Raw genomic sequence first — 19091 nt, 5'->3', positions numbered from 1 at the left:
CCGCTGAACAGCCAACGGCCACACGAACATGCTCACCCCTGAGGAGGCTGAGCAGAGCATAAAGACTGCCTTTGGGTGGTGGGGAGGCAACATGAGGGGCCACCTGGCCTGACCCTAAGGCAAGGGGAGAGTGGACAGAGCAGTGGGGACCAGAGCTGTTTCTAATCGGCTTTAGTCACTGTGTCACACCTGATGAATCATGGCCTGGACACCGGGGGGTGCTCAGTGCTCGTTCCTGAGGTTTTTGTGGCTCATCACAGCTGGGACCAGCCCCCTGGCACTGCCTGGTGCCCTCTGTTCAGGGATCACAGATGTGAACTCCCCACTCCCTGGCCATCGTTAGGCAGTGAGACCTGAACCAAGGCCCAGTGAGAGATCAGAAAGCTGGGAGGGTCTGATGTGCATGTGTGGGCCCTCCCTCTGGTAGAGTATGAAGAGGGGAAGGGAGAGATCTGGGAGAAGCTCTGCTTCAGCTGTGGGGCCACAGACGGTGGGAATTGGTGATGACCTCCACCATGGCCTGGACCCGTCTCCTCACCCTCATTGTTCTCTGCACAGGTGACTAGTTATGGGGACAAGGGGCCCTGGGAAGATACATGTCACCCTGCTTTCTCATCTTGTTTCTAGACCCCAGCATCACCATCTCTCTGTCTTTCCCTCTTCTAGGATCCTGGGCCCAGTCTGTGCTGACTCAGCCGGCCTCAGTGTCTGGGAACCTGGGCCAGAGGGTCACCATCTCCTGCACTGGAAGCAGCTCCCACATCGGTGATTATGATGTGCACTGGTACCAACAGCTCCCGGGAATGGCCCCCAAACTCATCATCTATGATAACAGCAAACGGCCATCTGGGGTCCCAGAATGATTCTCTGGCTCCAAGTCTGGCAACTCGGCCACCCTGACCATCACTGGGCTCAAGTCTGAGGACGACGCTGATTATTACTGTGAGTGCTATGATGCCAGCCTGAGTGCTCACACAGTGCTCCAGGCATGTGGGGAAGTGAGACAGAAACCTGCTTCCCCCCCAGCCATGAGGCTTCCCTGCACAGCCCCCACTCCTCGGCCACATCAGCTGCTTCCTTGGTTTCTTTGGCCCCAAACTTTCTATGACTCAATCCAGGGTGCTTTGTTTAGAGACTGTGTCCTCGTCCTCTCCAATTCTTCCCCCGCTGCCTGTGTCTGGTTTCAACACATTATTGATTTTCTCAAATCGAGCAGACATTCCTGGATGTGGGGGCAGGCTGTGCTGGCCACAGCATCCATGCAATGTGTTAGTCTGGCAGGGCTGCCACAGCGCAAAAACATAGATGAGTTGGCTTAATCCAAAGAAAGGTATTTTCTCACAGTTCTGCGGGCTGGAAGTCCAAGATCAAGGTGCTGGCAGGTTTGTTTTTCCTGAGGCCACCCTCCTTGGCCCACAGATGTGTACATTCTTACTGTCTCCTCACATGGCTTTTTCTCTGTGTACTTACCCCTGGTTTCTCTTCCTCTTTTCAGAAAGACACCAGCCCTACTTGCTTAGGAGAAACCCCCATGAACTCTTTTACCTTAACTACCTCCTTTAATGCCTTATATCCAAAGACAGTCACACTGGGGGTTAGAGTCTCAACATAGGATTTTGAAGGACACAGTTCAGTCCATATCAAGGGGTCAGAAAAGAACCAAGGACACAGAGTCAAGCTATGTTTGACTCAGGATGACTGTCCAGATGATGTGCATCCACACAATTTATTGAACACCTATTATGTGTCAGACTTTGGTTAGGAGCTTAGGATAGTAGGTGGAAAATATGGGAAAGTCCCCATGCTCAGGAAGCTGACACTCTCAGGGGAAGAGAGAGAACAAACAAACAAAACATGCTTTGAAAGAAAGATGTCCTGGGAGAGTGAGGAGAGGCATGGCGGTTGGTGGAGATGGGAGAACTGGGGGGGTGAACAAGGAAACAGCAGAATGCGATTTAAGTGTATTTAATCCAGGTGCTGCATAGAAGGTGAACTAGGAGGAGGGGAGAGTGAAGGCAGGGGCCAGGTCGGGGTGTGGATGATACGATGTCAGACTAGGAGCCCTGGAGGAGGGCAGGAGCAGGTGGGATGGAGAAGAAAGGTCAGGGTCCCCATGTCTTGAAGGTAGGAGGGACTGAAGAATGAAAATGGGAAAGAGAGGAACCGAGGCTGGGCTCTTGGGAACAGTGCGGGATGTAAGTGAGTCGATTACTTGAGACAACATGATGACCCCATATATTTATGACAGGATTATTTAAACCTTATATTTTTAGGAGACATGATCAGCTCCTGACAAATGGGACTGTTCACAAGAAGTCCTAGGAATGCACGTCTCCAGTTTACTTTCATCTCACATTTGATGTAAACTACACCTGTGCCTGTTAAACTTTATCATGTTGTTGGAGGAATAGAATGTGAAGGATGAACTCAGTCCCCTCGTTCGCAATGCTGCCCCCATATTAGAAATCTTCCACTTTGGAAAAGATGAAAACCACAATTTCCACCAGATTACTTAATTTTAAACTCAATAAGTGGGATTCTGTAATAGGTTTGTGTTTACATGCTTCCAGAAAGTTCTTTTATGTATCATGAATAGATAACCCCTAATTGGCTACATCTGTCATTCTGTTGATGAGAAAAATGAGCCAAGAGGAATGGACAGGCTGATGATGCTGAGACTCATTTGCAGATGCAACCCCAGGCCTCAGAGCAGGGGGTCTGCTCTCCCACTGGGCAGGGTCAAGGCAGACGTGTCCACACATCCTGATCCCAGTCATCCCCTGGGGGATGGGGAAGGATGTGCTGGGAAGCAGGTGTTAGGATGGGCTCATTAGGTCCCAGGATGAACACAGTCTAGTAGGAGAAATATAGAAAACTCTACTAGAAATCAAAATGTGATGGATGCACCTAGAGAAAGACAGCCCTTCACTGCAGGGATGAGGAGGGGGGAAGGACTTAGGCAATGCTTTACATTAGAACCAAATGAAAATAGTGAGAGGATTTTTCTAAGATATGTATGTCATGCTATCACTAGGTTAATCCGTTCATTCAGAAGATATGATATTCCAGAAGTTCAATCAGTCCCTTCAATTGTTAAACACATATGAGCTAAAGTGAGTTTAAAGTGGCCCTGAGCCAGGTGCAGGGACCCCCGTCACGTAGGAGAGAACCTCATCTTGCAGGGGCTTTCAACCTGGCTGCTTAACAGTCTTTGGTCTGGAGAACTCTCTCCGAGGAAGGAGGGACAGAGGGATACTTTGGTCTGTTTAGAACCAGAAATTCAGGGTGGGCTACAAAGTTTGGATTGTGGTATCAGGAAGACAAATGGCAAAATTTCACAAGGACCAACTGTAAGCAGGGCTGATGAACGCTGCTGGATTCTCTGTGATTGTCTCTACGTCCTCCATGAGTATATAGAGAGTCTCCAGGCTGTTTTCCCACATGGTCCAAACTTGCCTCTGCAGTCCCAGGCATCATATCCACACAACAATCAGTCCATAAGGAGAGAGACTTGCCCTCCCTGTTCCACTGATCAGGAAATCAGCTTTCAGGAGGGCTGGACGAGCTCACTTACACCATCACCCAGCTCCACCATGGTGAGCAGGAAGGGGATTGTCTGACTGGTTTAGGTAACACAAGGGCTATCCAGGAGCACGTGTGGTCAATCCTAGGCCAACTGCATGTCTGGGAGACTTGGAGTCCAAATAGGAGAAGAAAATGATAGAAGTTTTACCAAATAGGTCTCTAACATTTCCTCACTCTTCCCTGCACCCTCATTGTCAGTTCAGGTTGGGGCATGTACTGTGGACACTCGGATCTGGGAAGGGGACACAGGCCAGACTGTTCCCGTATCATAAAGCCACAGCTTGGCTCCCTGGCCTTTCCGATATTCCTACAAGAGATCAATTCCGGGACAAGACAGATTCATTCCCATCCACAACGTGTTGATCTGAAATTTAGGTAGTCTCATGAGAGGAAGAAAGAAGAAAAAAAAAAGCTTTCTCTTGATGACCTCTTCTTCCCAGGTTTAGTAAGAAGGTAAAGAAGGCTCAAGAAACCTCCATGGTGGCATCTTCCAAAGCTCACCGGACACGTCTCCCCGCCTTCACTCTCTCCGATGTGGACAGACTCAGGGACCATCACATGAACCAATACCTCTGTCCACATGCTCCACATGGAAGTTCCTTTTGCTCCCAAACCACAGCAACTGCTCCCTTGGCCACCACTGTGTCATTTCTGGGAGTGTCCACGTCACAGAGTAAAGTTCCAAGGGAATGAGAGCACTCAGCCTGATGTTACCTCTGCTGTGACTCTGCCCATCGAGGACATAGAGAAAACTATTAAGAGCCGCAGTTGAACTGTCCTGGTTTTTCCTCCACCTGGACTCTACATGTCAAGGTCCTTCTGGAATGTCCTTTGTCTATCCAATCATATCATGTAATGTCCTCAGACCTAGACTCATTGATTTTTCCCAAATTCTACCATCTCTCTTATGTTCTCATTTCCTTTCCACCAGTCAGCTAATGAACCCAACCAAGCATCTTCAGCCCATTGTCACAAACATGTGTGTCGGGGGTGGAGTTTTAGAAAAATATAGCATCAGAAAATCAAAGTTTTAGTTGTTCCTGGGAATCACTTCAGGACTCGAGAGAAGCGATTCCTGACCTTAAAGATTCCAGTCCTCAGTCACCACAGGGTCAATAGATTAGATAGAAGGATCCTCTCAGAGATCTCAGTAAGTAACCTAAATTGTCAGGGAAAATTTTCCAAAAGTTAAACATATGGAGTAAGAACATGTGTCAAAAATTTATTCAACTTATATTTCATTGAGGAGACTAGTGAGACAGTAATAGATTTTAAAGAGTATTTTCTAAATATAGTACATTTATTCTACCAAGACTGGGCCAAGGAAGCCAGTTTTCTACGTTGGAAATAAACTGGTTAATGTCTTCAAGGGTAATAAATCTATGAGCTTTGGATTTCTCTTCTGTGTAAAAGTCTACAAATTAACGTGATTCCATTTACAAGAAAAATATGGAGAAGGGCAGCTAGACTTTAGATTCCTCCATCTTACACTTCCCGTCCGATCTTTCCTAAAGGGGAATCTGTCCTCTCTCTGTTGACTCTCTCACCCACTCTTCACTTCTCACCTTCCTGACATATGGCCTCTCCCTGTCTTCCTTTCCACCACTCCCAGTAGGTCACGCTCAACTAGTGAGCAAGACCCTTCACCTGATAAACCAAACCGCATCTGGGATTCCTAAGGCACTTGCCCTGCTAACTAATCCGATTTTTCCTAGTAGCCCATATCTCCGGGGTCATGTTATTTATCTCTGTCTTCCTCTGTTTGTATCCACTTTTTGGACTTCTCTACATCTTCACCTAAACCCAGGGAATCTTCAAGTCCTGCCCATGTCCTCTCAGCTCTCGTGTTGTCTCTGACTCCCTGCTCCCCTGTGATCCCACAAACCTTCAATCCCCCACAGACCCATGAGTGCAGCAGTGTCTGCTCTGGTCTCCTGCCTCCAGTGGTGAAAGTGAGGAAGGGAGACCCCCTGTATGCCTCCCACCGTCATGTTTCTTCTTCAGGTTCAGCTCTATGAGCAGGGATGAGGCTGTCTAGCACAGCCTAGAATTCCACTGCCAACCTCCAGACTCAACACCAGATCGGTGTTCAGTAAACATTTGCTATTGAAGACATGCTCCTCACTACACAGGCCAAGTAGTACTGGATCAGGATGGGGCCTGAACTGGGAGAGAGTCAGCTGTGCCCGTGCTCCTCTCTCTGCCCTGAGCCTGAGAGCTGAGGGGGCCCCACCAGGGAGAGAGCATCCATGGGGAGAGGGGACACAGGCAGCCTCATCCTGTGTGTGAGAGACTAGGCAGACCTGCAAATCCTTGTTTATTGAAGTGGAAGGAAAAGCAAAATAAAATTCACAATGAACATTTCTGCATCATCAGAAAGGAAGCAGTGCCAAAAAAACTCAAGGTGCAAATATTTTGTAAAAATTAATTTCTGCTCAATAATGAAGAAAATTTCATACAGTCCCTGTTGTGTGATTTAATCAAAATTGTTTAAAAATAACAAAACTTACAGAGAAAATAATATTTCAAGAGGTGGTATCATTGTAAATGCAAAATTAAAATAGAGCTTTTTTCCCCCAGGAAAATTCATTGACTACTCTTGATTAAATAATGACTTTAGATTTTCACTAATCCATTTAAACATTTTGGTGTATTAATATCTCAAGATAACGCAACCCCACTGTAACACACAGAGAGCACACCAAGCTGACCGCCAGGATGTGCTCTCTGCCCCTAACAACTCCCCAGACTCAAGTGAGCTAAGAGTCTGGTGCATAGAATTCTCAAAGTTTTCTGGCTATAGAAATCTTATTATTTGATCTTATTATCTGCTTATTTTGTTTTATGTTATTTTGGTAAAAGTTTTTGTTTTTTTTTGTTTTACTTTTGGCTGGAGGTGATCTTTCTGGCAAAATCATGTAGAGTGGACATTTTGCCAGATAAAAGCATATAAATCGTTCTCGTTTTTAACCTCCCCACCCCTGCCCAGAGCATTGGTTCTTGAGTATGAACCACATTCTTTTCAAAACTCTCTAATAGGAAAGATTGATCCTAATAGCTACACATGTCACGTTCCCCTGGGCCCAGGCTCTGTTCACAATGATTCAGAGGTTTGAGGAAAATGCTTCAAAGAATGTCATTTGTGATGACTTCCTGAAGAAAAGACATGGACTTTTTCCCAGATCTTTCCTCAGGAGTGCTCCTCACATCCCTTCTCTCCCGACCTCTCTGGTCCCTTAGTTCCTAAGGACCCTCGAGTTTCCTGACTCTTCCAGCCACAGGAGTCCCTTCCCCTTCTCCTCCCTGGGCTTCTCCTCATTCCCCAGGGAGCTACCCAGTGTGCGCCTTCATCCTCGAAACTCTCACCCCCGTGTGTCCTCTGTGCACATCTAGTGAGGGGTCAGGCAGGAGGAAAGGGACCTGGATTCCTGAGCAGCCTGGGAAGTGACTTCATGGCTGACCTGTCCCTGTTCTCAGCTAATGAATGTTTTCCTTCATGTAGGGTTTGCATATGAGGCCCCTTCCCCTGAGGACTCCTTGCAAAGGGGGTGAATTCTGTCTCTGATTCCTGCTGAGGAGGCCCAAGCAGACAACGACAGACTGAAATGAGGTGGGAGGCTGCCCCTGAGGAGGGCCTCGCTCTGCCCTCAGGGAATGGCAGTGATCAAAGCAGTGGGGGAGGCAGGAGCCTCTGGCAGGGTCACCTGTCCTCTGGTCACAGATATGATGGACCTGGGCCTGGGGCAGCAGGGGCGCTGTAGGCTTGCTGCCAAGGGATCTTTGAGAGCTGGGAAACCAGACACCTGTCCCCTGGTCTCTGCTCACTGCCCCCTGGGCCCAGGAGCTGGATGTCTCGGGGTTCCTGGTGATTCTCAGCCCAGTCTCAGCCCAGGTCTACCCCTCCCAGAAATAATGATCTCAGGACATTGTGTGTGTGGTGGGAGAGGCAAACATGAACCGAGGAGGTGTTTGGTTGGCCAGGAGAAGAGGAGCAAATTTGTATGAAGGGCTCTATTCTCTGGGGATTGAGGAGGATGAGAGAGACCTGCAGCATTTCCATCTCAGCAGAGCTCTGGGGAGTCTGCACTACAGCCTGGATTCCACTCTCCTCCCCTTCCTCCTGCACTGCTCAGGTCAGGACGGTCGTGATTCCCCAGCCCACTAAACTACCTCCCAACCACATGGAGGAAATGTCTCTCCCTCTTTCCCTCCCTCCACCATAATGGCTGTTTGTGTTTCCAGACTCAGTCAGCCTGTGTGACTCAGTTACTCTCTGCGTCTGCCTCCCTGGGAGCTTTGGCCATGCTCAGCTGCACCCTGAGCAGTGAGCAGAGCACCTTCTACATCGGATGGAATCAACAGCACCCTAGGAAGACCCCCTCAGGATGTGACGTGCCTGAAGAGTGAAGGAAGCCACAGCAAGGGGGATGGAATTCCTGATCATTTCTGGGGCTCCAGCTCTGGGGCTGACCGCTACTCAACCATCCCCACCAGCCAGTCTGTGGAGCATCTCACAGCATTGCTGTGTCATTTGTTGAAGCAACAGTGATCCAGATGAATGGGGAAGTGGGATGATCCTGTTTCTTCTGACCTGCTACCGACACTGTCACATGGCTCCCAGAAAGAGTGTCTGGTGTCCTGACTATCAAAAGTGTTGGATTTTTTCTTCTTGTTTCTCCAGGGAAGAGCAAGGCATATAGCTTCCTACCATGAGCTCCCCAGGCAGCAGGCGGCTGGAAAGCTGCTACAGAGTGACCTGGTCCTGCAGTAATGGTGCAAATGTAGAAAGCAAACCTGGTGCACCCTGCTGTCTCGTGCGGTGTCATTCCCTAGGGGAGCAGGAATACTCTCCTCTCCAGGCGGAAACCCCAGGATGATGCCCCTCACTCCTGCCTCACTGGAGTTCATTGGAGTGACCACCTTAGAGGTATCTCACTGATCTTCTGGACCAAGGATTTTAGAACTCTCGCAATAAACTCGAAAGCACATGCTAATTTAAGGAGGAGAGAAAGAGACAGAGGCAGAGAGACATAGGAACAGTAAGAATGGTGGGAGTAAATGCACTTGACTCTTTCTTATATCTTGAGACATTTTATCTCAGGTGTCCAGGACGTGGGTTTGGTGAGTGAGAGAGAAGGAGGAGGGACCGACCCCATCACAGTGAAGAAAAGAGGTGCTAATCCAGAAAAATGAGGGAGAAATGAGAAAGATGCATTAAGGCCACCTTGACACCCCTGAGACTGAAAGGCAGGACTCTGTGACCTGTTGAAAAGCACGCACTCCAGCCTCAGAGGCAGCCGGTGCAGCCGGAATCCTGCCTGCCCTTTCCTCCCCTCGCTCATCCACGGCCCGGCTCAGTGCTCACTGGGACCCACAGGGGGTGACTTCCTACCGCCCCTGGGGCCTGGGGACAGATGGTGCCCAAGGGACTGAGAGAGCCCTAGTTCCCTTGGAGCTTGGGTGACAAAAGACACACAGACTTGGGACAGCTCTGTCTGCACTGTGAGTCCTCAACAGGCCTGGGTGTGTCCACCATGGCCTGGTCACTTCTCCTCACCTTCCACACTAACTGCCCAGATGTCATATGACACATGTGTGACCAAAATGGCTACATCAAAAGTACATTAATAATCGCTATTTTCACATAAAAAGAGAAACAATCCATTAAAATGGGCAAAAGATCTGAACAAACAATTCACAAAGGAAAATAAATAATAAAAAATTTTAAAAAGTTCTTGGCCTTATAAGTCATCAGCAAAAGGGAAATTCCAACTATAATGAAACCTGGACCAAAAGGTGGCCCATAGTGAGCCAATTAGCACAATCAGAGCTGCCTCGGCTTAATGGAGAGGAAGGAATATGCACCTACAGAAATTATGCACCTACTTGGGGCCGGCCTGGTGGCGCAGTGGTTGAATTTGCACCTTCCAATTTGACGTCCCTGGGTTCGCTGATTTGGATCCTGGGTGTGGACATGGCACCTCTCAGCAAGCCATGCTGTGGCAGGGGTCCCACATATAAAGTAGCAGAAGATGAGCACGGGTCTTAGCTCAGGGCCAGTCTTCCTCAGCAACAAGAGGAGGATTGGCAGCAGATGTTAGCTCAGGGTCAATATTCCTCAAAAAAAAAAAAAAAAAAACGAAAAAGAAACTATGCACCTACAGAAACTGATGGAATGAGAAAGTCTAACAAACCAAATGTTGACAGGGATGTGGGGCCAGAGGAACTCACCTATATTACTCATTTGGAATGTGAGATGCTTTGAAAACTTTTGCCAATTTCTGATAAATTGAAATCTAAACATTTAGTTTGACTCAGCTTTTCCAGTTTTATATATTTAAGCAAAACAAAAAAGAAAGAAAGAAAACAATGTCATAAAGGGAAATATGTAAGAATGCTCACGCTGGAAAAGACCTTTTAGTTGCAACACCAAAAGCTCCAACCAAAAAAAGAAAAACCAAAAAAACAAATTGATAATTTGGAATTCATCAAAAATGAAATACCCTGCACTTGAAAGTCACTGCTAATAGAAGGACAAGACAGCCATCGACTGGGAGAATATGCATGCAAATCACTTGCCTAATAAAGGACTTGTGTGGATAATATGTTGCAGAGTTCTTTCCATTCAATAATTACAGGAGAGTTCTATTTAAAATTAGGAAAGATATTTCAACAGACACTGCACCAAAGATGATACATGATAGCAAATAAGCTCATGAAAAATTTTTCAACATCATTATATATTATGGAAATGCAAATTAAAATGGAAATTATATGCCACTAAACCTGCATGAGAAGGGACAAAAGTACAATACTGAGAGGAGGCAGCACAGCTACTCTCACACGGCTGGTGGGAGCACGGAATCGACAAACTAGTTAGGAAAACAGTTGAGCAGTTTCTAAAAGGGGTAAATATATAGCTTCTTAAGACCCAGCTGCTCTGTTTCCCCAAGAAAAAATAAAGTGCATACTCATTCAAAGACTTGTACACAAATACTCAGCAGGTTTATTCATTTATAACATAAAGTTACATATTAAATTTTATTTTAACTACTTAATATATGAAATCACATATTAAATAAATGCAAACAAATAAATTTACTTCTAACATAAATAACGGCTTTATGTATAAATAGCCCAAAGTGTAAAAGACCCAAACGCTCATGAACAGGCGGATGGAGAAGCAGACTGCGGCCCGTCCATACTGTGTGCCCAGGAATGGCCTGTGGATAACTGTGAAAACAGGGATGGGTGTCAAAATACGTATGCTCAATGAAGGAAGCCAGACAAGTAAAGCTGGGAAACCAGAACAAAGATTTGAATTATATAAAATTCTACACAATGGACATTAATTTATAAAGACAAAAGCAGATCAGCAATCACCTAGGGATTGGGGAGGGGATGGCGGGATGGAGTGGTTTCAAACTGGTGATGTCAACATAATGACAGATACAGTCATTGCCTTGACGGTGGTGATGGATTCACCAGTGTGTTCATATATTCATGAGAGCTTGCCAAATTACACACTTTAAAATGGCAGTTGATTATTTGAAAATTAAACCTCACTAAAGCTGTCATAAATACATCTCAATCCCTTCTTGGTGAAAGAAAAAGTTCTTTCGAATCGGTCTCCAGCTCTCCTCAGAGCCACAGATTCAGTGCCGTAGACCACTGCAAAGGTCCCCTGTATGGTTTGCCACCCAACCACCAACCTAGTCTACTTAATGTCCCTGAGTATTTGCAAACACTGCCGATCTTCCAAGAATCAAGCACATTTCCTAGGAACAGTTATTGCTTTGTTTGTCCACCAGCAGAACCCCGGTCTCCATTCAGACCCAGGGCTCCAGTGGCTCCTTCATGTGGCCCCTGTGGAAGGAGCTGCTCGGGTCTTGCTCCCAGAGCCCTCTGCCTCCTCACTCACTGCAGACTCAGTCTCACTGTCCTGTGGTCAGATTTCCACATCTCTTCCTCCTAGCAGGCCAGGAAGCCCACAGTTAAACAGGTTGTTTATCAATATCACTTACGTGGGGGCAGAGCACGGGGTGTGGCGCATGGATGTTTGTGGACCCACAGTGACCAGGCTGTCAAGCCAGTGTCCCTGACATTATTTCCAACCTGAGACTGAAGTTAGAACAGTGAGCAGCAGGGGGCGCTGTGGGTCTTCCCCAAGGTTGCACCTTGGGTGCCCCCTGCTGTGTAATCCCTCAAATCCTCCAGGGCTGGGACATTGGTGCTTGTGTTTGCTGAGGGGTCTCAGTAGCTGTGTCCTCTCTGCTCACAGGTCTGAGTAAGGTCCCTCAGCTGCTTCCTCCCTGGTCCCTCTGATGGGGCAAACTCTGAACTCACCCATCAGCTCCTCCATCTAAGGAATCAAGCTCAGACTCAGCTGGTTCTCAGGACAAAAGTGGGATCATCATTAGGGGGAACAAACTTATGTGAGCAGCCCCTTCTCTTTCAGATCAATGGAGAAGAGCAAAGATTTGGGGGCCACCAAGCCCTGATCTGGGGCCCCAGCAGGCTGTGTGCACCACGGCCGGGACTCCTCTCCTCCTCATGCCTCTCTCTCCCTGCACAGGTAGGGACAGTCTGCAGTGTCCAGAGTCAGCTCCTGAGCCTGTGTCAGCCCCCTGTGGCTGAGACCCTCTAGCTGCTTAACCTTAGTCTCTGCCTCATCATCCACGGGTGTCTGTGTCTGCAGGTTCCCTCTCCCGGCCAGTGCTGACTCAGCCACCTTGCCTCTGCATCACCTGGAGCATATGCCAGACTCACCTGCACTGCCAGCAGTGGCATCAGTGTTGGTGGATACAGGATATTCTGGACCAGCCAAAGCCAGGGAGCCCCCAGGTATCTCTTGCTCTGCCACACAGACTCAAATGAGCATCAGGGCCCAGGATCCCCAGCCACTTCTCTGGATCCAAAGATGACACAACTAACTCTGGTGTTCTGCTCGTCCCCGGGCTGCGACCTGAGGACGAGGCTCACTATTACTGTAACACATGGCCCGGCGTCACTAATGCTCACATGTGCTCCAGACCCCCGAGGACGTGAGACACAAACCGCCCCCCCCCACTCTCCTGGCCTGGTGCGCTCGCCCCTCTGGTGGCTCAGGAGATGGCTTCTGCTGTCACATCTTAGACAAGACCTGATTTTCCTAGAACCAGAACAGTTGACAAAGTCATACCCTTTTCTTCATATCATGAAGAATATCATTGCTAATATATTCTTATCCAACTCATGTTTGCATAGACAAAAATTGCTTGTTGAGAGAGAAGATTCTCTCAGTGGAGACATTTGAGGAGGCCAAAAGAGATCGAGTCTGCCCATGCCCAGCGCAGGGTCGAGTGACTGCGATATGCTTCCGGTCTGACTGTTTCAGTTTGGATTTTGTGATAAAATGCCAAGATGCAGAAATTAATTGTATTCTATATAGCAGTAATGAACCTTCAATTTTTAAAAGAAAAACAATAACATACAACATTAGTAATATTTAATGAAACGTGGATATATCTGAGAAAAATTGCAGATCTTGTATACTGAAAATTACAAAACCTTTCAAGAGAAATTTAAAAAATAAATGAATGAATAGATATTCCTAGTTTCTGGGTCAAAAAACTGACTGTCACTAAGATAACAGTTCTTCCCGAAATGATCCAAAGACTCGCTGCAAGGTCTTCAGGTAAAATGTAATCATGATGAACCATGAGGGAGATGATCTCAGCAAAGAAAGAAAATGCTAAGAGCAGACATAAATGGCGCACAGCCCTGGGATGCTCCTTCTCTCCCTCCCGGGGAGCCGATCCATCTGGGAAGGGAGGGGTGGAGCATCGTCTTTGAACTCCAGGAACAGAGAGGTTGTTTTCGATGATCAAGGTGAGGCAAGGAGAGCAGCGTTAGTCCCAGAAGAGTCAGAGGCCAGGTGGGGAACCTTCTCTGAGGGCTGACGGGCAGAGGGTGGGTGCAGCAGGCCAGGGCTGGATGCCACTGGGTCCTGAGCCCGTGCTGGCACCCACCATGTGCGCCGGGGGTGATGGGTTTCTTGTTGTTGCCTCACCACAAGGAGCACCTTCTGATCTGTCACCTGTGCATGAGGATTGTGACCCAGCGGCTCTAAAGAAGAAGGTGCTCCCAGGGTCCCTGACATCATTTCCAAGGCTCAGAAGTGGAACCTGCATCCATGAATCCTGGACAGGAAACCCAAAGGCTCTTCTCACAAAATCATGGATTACTGGCGATAGCTGCCTGGCCTGTCGCAGAAAGAGTGTGAATCCGTCCTTCAACAAATGGGGCGCCGACAGCCTGGTCTCGTGGGGTTGTGTACAGTGCACAACCATCCAGGAATATTCCTGGACCTCTGCTTCCCTGTGACCACGACCTCCTGAGGTCTGTGTAGGGCCCAGAGCACAGGCTGCCCTTGTGCCACCACGTATCACGGATTGTTCCACAGGACAGGACCCTGCAAAGGGCCAGAACGAGCGAAGAGCAGGCAGAGATTTGGATGAAGGGCTGTGTACGACTTATGGTTCTCCTGAGCACAGAATCAGTAGGATGTGTCTCTCTCTCTCTTTATCCATGTATCTATGTATGTATCTGACTATCGTCTATCCATCTACCTATGTGTGTATGTATGTGTGTATCTATCTATGGAAATTTATTTTAAGAAATTTTTTCACATGATTATAGAGACTGGCAAGTCCAAAATGTGCAGAAGGCTGGTAGGCTAGAGACCCAGGGAAGGAAGAGTAGAAGTTACAGTTGGGTTCTGAAGGCAGTCAGCTGGCGGAATTCCCTCTTCCTAGGGGAGGTCAGTCTTCTCTCTATCAAGTCCTTCAACTGATTGGATGAGGCCCACCCACATTATGGATAGTAATAAATTTCAATCAATGTTTACTGATTTAATTATTAATCTCTTTTAAAACATGCATTCACAGAAACTCTTAGAGTAATGTACGACCAAATATCTGTGTCCTGACCGAATATCATGGCATACATAAGCTGACACATAACATGAACCTCCACAGGCCCCTCCCTTCCCTCTGGGTGTGGAGGAGGATGAGAGATGTGAGGTAGCTGTGCCTTAGCTTTGGGGCCTTAAGGGGCAGGGTTCAGGTTGTCCTCACCATGCCTTGGGTCCCCCTGTTTCTCACTGACCTTGAACACCACACCTTTAATGGCTCCCTGACACACGTGTAGGCACACTGCCCAGGGCTGCCCTGCTCCCTGCAGCGTGGACCTGTCCTGTGCGCACAGGACTCTGCTTCTCTCCCTGCTGAGCTGGCCTCCTGCGAGGACTGGGATTCCCGGATGGAAAGCCAAGATCTGCTGCCCCAGAAAAAAGCGCTGGATAGAATGGAGTGATTTTGACACATCAGCCCCTGGGATATCCAGTTAAAGCTCCAGACCCATCGGAACAGCCACACTCTCACAACCTCAGTTCTCTTCTCGGTCTCCACATGGCCCTCGGCCAACAGCTCTGGTTTCCAAGTCGATGGTGAAGCTTAGCATCACTAACCAGCACAACCCAGATGCCACAGTGCTCTTCCAGTGTGGGAGGGCTGGGGACCGAGAGTCACACTCCTTGGGCAGCAAGAGTCAACCCCCCTTCAGTGCTAACGAGGGGCTGACTTTGTAGCATTATTATTAAATTTGCAGAGTGTCTCCTCACCTGATCAGTGAAGACATGAAACATGAGTTGGGAGCTCCTCCCCTCACAGTCTCCACAGCCAGAGCTTTCTTTTCAGTCAATGCTCAGGTTTTGTGGCTCCCATACTGGGTGACTCCGTTATCTTTGCAATTTCCCCCTCACTTATCATCCTCTCTGGCAATCCCAAACGTCTGCTGTGAATCCTCAAGTGAGTCAGGCTGTGGACAACATGAGCAGGGACCCCAAACCTCCCCTTCTCCATCTTTTATGTATTTCAGGCTCCTGCTTCCAAGCTGTGCTCACACATCCATCTGTGGTGTCGGGTCAGGTCTCAGGAACAGGATCATCCACAGCAGAGAAAGCAGCACCTTGAGATGATCAGTGTGGCCTGGCGACAACAGCATCCAGGCAGAAGCCCTAGAAACGTGGACCCAGGTGTTCTTTTCTCACAGCATCTGAGACAGACCCTCTGGCTTCAGGTCTGGCAGGAAAGCTTCCTGAGGGTCTCTTAGATCCTGTCCTAGGACGGGGTTGGCCACTGGGACCAGACATGAGATGATCTTGACACAGTGTCCAGATCTGTGAGGAATCACGATGCAGCCCCTCCCCCTCCCCCTGTGAGCCCGTCACTCTCTGGTCACTTCCTCATCTGAGTCTACATCCGGGTGACTCTGCTGTTCATCTGCTGCCATCCCTGAATGTCTGGAGACTTTGTGGGAGCTGCGGCTCTGAGGATGGCTGCGCCATTCGTGACAGCCTGTTCTCACCCTCATCACTGCTGCACAGACAGAAGCTTTCTTTTCAGGGCACAAATTCTCTCTAGATAATTGACGGAAGAGTCAACAGAAGGGTGATGCCAATGTGTCCAGCCGAGTTAAGAACCTGCCAGTATCTCACCACAAGGAACCCATGAAATCCAATCCCAGATCTTTGTCAGAAACCCAAAATATGCCTCTATTTTCCTGTTTTACCCAATCCCAGGATGGTGGCCCTCTTCCTGTCCTCTTGAGGCCAGGAGCAGTAACTTCCAACCTGATCCCCTGGGCCTGACCCTCAGCTCTGTGCATCTTGCTCCCTGGGGGCTCCCTGCCCTCAGACCCCAGGCTCCCTTGTGAGGACTGACCTTCCTGCATGAACAGGAACCCAGGGTCAAGGCTGCTCCGAGAGTCACAGGACCCACTTGGGCGGAGGGAAAGAGGGTACCTTGACGCCTCTGTGTCCACATCCTCGGGACAGTTTGTGTCCCTGACCTCAGGACTGCGTCAAGACTGCAAACGTGTGTTTCTCTAGCCAGATCAGGAGAAATCGGTGAGAGTTTATCAAGGCAAAGAAGAGACCACTGTTCATCATTTATCACTCAATGAAGGCACAGGCCTTAGGTCTGTCAGTTCCCTGGAAGATTCTGGAAATGGAAAAGAAGACTCCACAGCTGGTGTTGGAAATCAAACACAGAATTAGTGGATGTAAAAGTTTACCATAAGCCAAGAGAGACAGAAGTGGGACTCAATCGTGAGAGTGAAATGAGTGGATTTGTTTCAAAACCATCCTTTTTTGTCTCCTTTCTCATTGCAAAGGTTTAAGTAGAAAAACACAGGTGACGTTTTCAATAAACGCTTAAGAAGATGACAATTAAATTCATCTCCATGCCTGCCTTTGTAAAAATAAATATAGAAATAAAGCAATAAGGACTACTTCCTCAATGGCTTAAGGATGGTGTATCTTTAAACCAGAGAAAAGCATTATCCCAGAACAGAGAAGACTAGAATTGTTCCATTTCGGTCTTGGACCCCACGTGATGACTGCCGACACAGCTCTTCTGAAAGGTTTACCCTGAGATTTGTGTCAAGTCAAGAATAGAAAAAAAGAGAAAACATTTAAATATGAAGAGTTAGATTTTAATTATGAAAGCTATAAGTATGTACCTAGAAGTCTAGAGATTGTACTGAAAATTAATTAGGATGAATGAAAAAATTATCTGAGTCACAATGAATAAACATAGTATCTCATGTTAAAAGTATGTAATCTAAAATGTAGTTCAAAATGTATATGATTCTGTTTCCAGTATAAAAAATTAAAAATTTGACCATATCTGTAGAAAAACAATTACAAATTTCAGCACGTAATAAAATAAAAAATTGAACAAATGGTGGAATGTTTCCTTACATGAAAACAGAGTAAAAATGTCAGCAGTGAGTAGACAGGTTATATGGGCACCTTTATTATTTATGTTGTGACTTATTCATACATGTTTCCCCTTGAGAAAGTGTGGGTTAGCGTAAGCAGAGGTCACGGTGCACGTGACACGCCACCACTGCAGAGCCTGACATGGACCAGGCACAGTGACCCCGTGTGCTGCCCACTAACTGGCATTTGCTGCTAACACATCCCTCCCTCTGATATCTGAGGGGCCGCACTGGAGCAGCACCCACTGTGGGGACAATGACGTCCTCCCTTCAGCACTTCCTTGCTTATGTTGTTCTGGAGCCTCTGCCCATAGGGAGCGAGGACTGAGGCTCAGCTTGACAGGAAGGAGAGGCTGGAGAGAAAACAGAGTGAAAGAGAGACAGAGACCAAATTTCTTGGGTCCCAAACTGTGAGTGCACAGGGTCAGATCTGTGGTGCCTTTGTGTTTTTATTCCCTGCGCTGGGGATGGGTTATGACACCCCACCTCAGCCCAGCAGTGGAATCAGTATGGGGACAGTGGAGACAGTTGTGGATGGTCCTCAGCGAGAAGGCCACAGCAGTGAATTCTGAGCTGAATGTGACCAAGAGGCTGCAGCCTGAGCAAGGCCTGGGTGTGGCCCCTTCCTGTGGGGAGTGAGAGGCAGAAGCTGAGCCAGGGGTGGAGGCAGGGGATCTCTGTCTGAGGGGCTCCTAACCCCTCATGTCAGGCCGAGAGGAATAAGGGCTGGGGCAGCAGGAGGCGCTGTGGGCCAGTCGCTGGAGGTTCCATGGGGTGATGGCAGCTAGGAAAACAGCCACCACCTGAGTCTGTGACCCATGTCCAGTGACCTCCATGCCAGGGTCCCAGAGCCTCAGGGCCTCCACCCAGCCCACTTCTCCCTCGGTCAGATGCCGCATGTTTTTTGGAGGGAAGGAAGGGGATTTAGGGAAGAGGTTTGGAGGCTGGTCCTCGGGGACTGGGTGAGATGTGAGTGAGCTGTACCTCCTGAATGATGGTCTATGGACACACATGGGGGTTTGAGGTCCTGAGCTCATCCTTGTGATGGAAATATAGACAACAGCCTTCCTGCCTTGTTCAGTGGTGACAGGAAGGTTGTAGTTGTCAAGTGCGTCATCTCAATGGACTTCCCTCCTTCTCTGAGATTTATCTGAGTTGTCCAATGTCCATGATCTCACATGTCCCTAGGCTGATATCCCACATGGGTCAAAAATGTCCCTGCAGTCCCAGGCATCACACACACACAATAAACTCTCCTGAATGAGAGAGATTGCCCTCCCTGATCCATGGAACAGGAATCTCAGACTTCATGAGGACGGGACTGGAAGAGATACCTCACACTGTCTCCCCTGACTCCATCATGGTGAGCAGGGAGGGGATTGTCTGATTGGTTTGGAAAATGAAAGGCCTGTCCCTGGGGCTGGAGCTGGGGCAAATCACAGGCTCACCACATGACTGGGAGATTTGGGGTCAGAGAGGAGAGGAAAGGACAGAAGGTTTCCCTCAGTGGTCCCAGCATGTGCATCATCTGCTCTCCACCCTCGTCATTAGTTCATGTTGGGTCAACTACTGTGCACACTAGGAGCTGGGCAGAGGACACTGTCTCATAAGACTCTGCTTTTGGTGCCCTGGTCTTTCTAATGTTCTGCAAAGGGTCAGTCTCAGATGAAATGACACCAACT

At 48.1% G+C, this 19091-nt stretch overlaps 1 protein-coding gene across 3 annotated transcripts in view; it reads left to right on the top strand.

Annotated features, from left to right (window-relative positions):
* The window catches only part of LOC138923017 (rho GTPase-activating protein 20-like), a 93065-nt gene that overhangs the window by 21756 nt on the left and 52218 nt on the right, over nt 1-19091 (top strand). For all 3 annotated transcript variants that reach the window (XM_070259542.1, XM_070259543.1, XM_070259544.1), the window contains exon 2: nt 667-942. The gene's annotated coding sequence lies outside the window, so the exon portion shown is untranslated. The remainder of the gene's footprint in view (nt 1-666; nt 943-19091) is intronic.

Source organism: Equus caballus, unplaced genomic scaffold, assembly GCF_041296265.1.
Source record: "Equus caballus isolate H_3958 breed thoroughbred unplaced genomic scaffold, TB-T2T haplotype2-0000437, whole genome shotgun sequence".
Lineage (NCBI taxonomy): Eukaryota > Metazoa > Chordata > Mammalia > Perissodactyla > Equidae > Equus > Equus caballus.
Note: the sequence above shows the minus strand (reverse complement) of the source record. Positions and strands in the feature narration are given on the sequence as shown.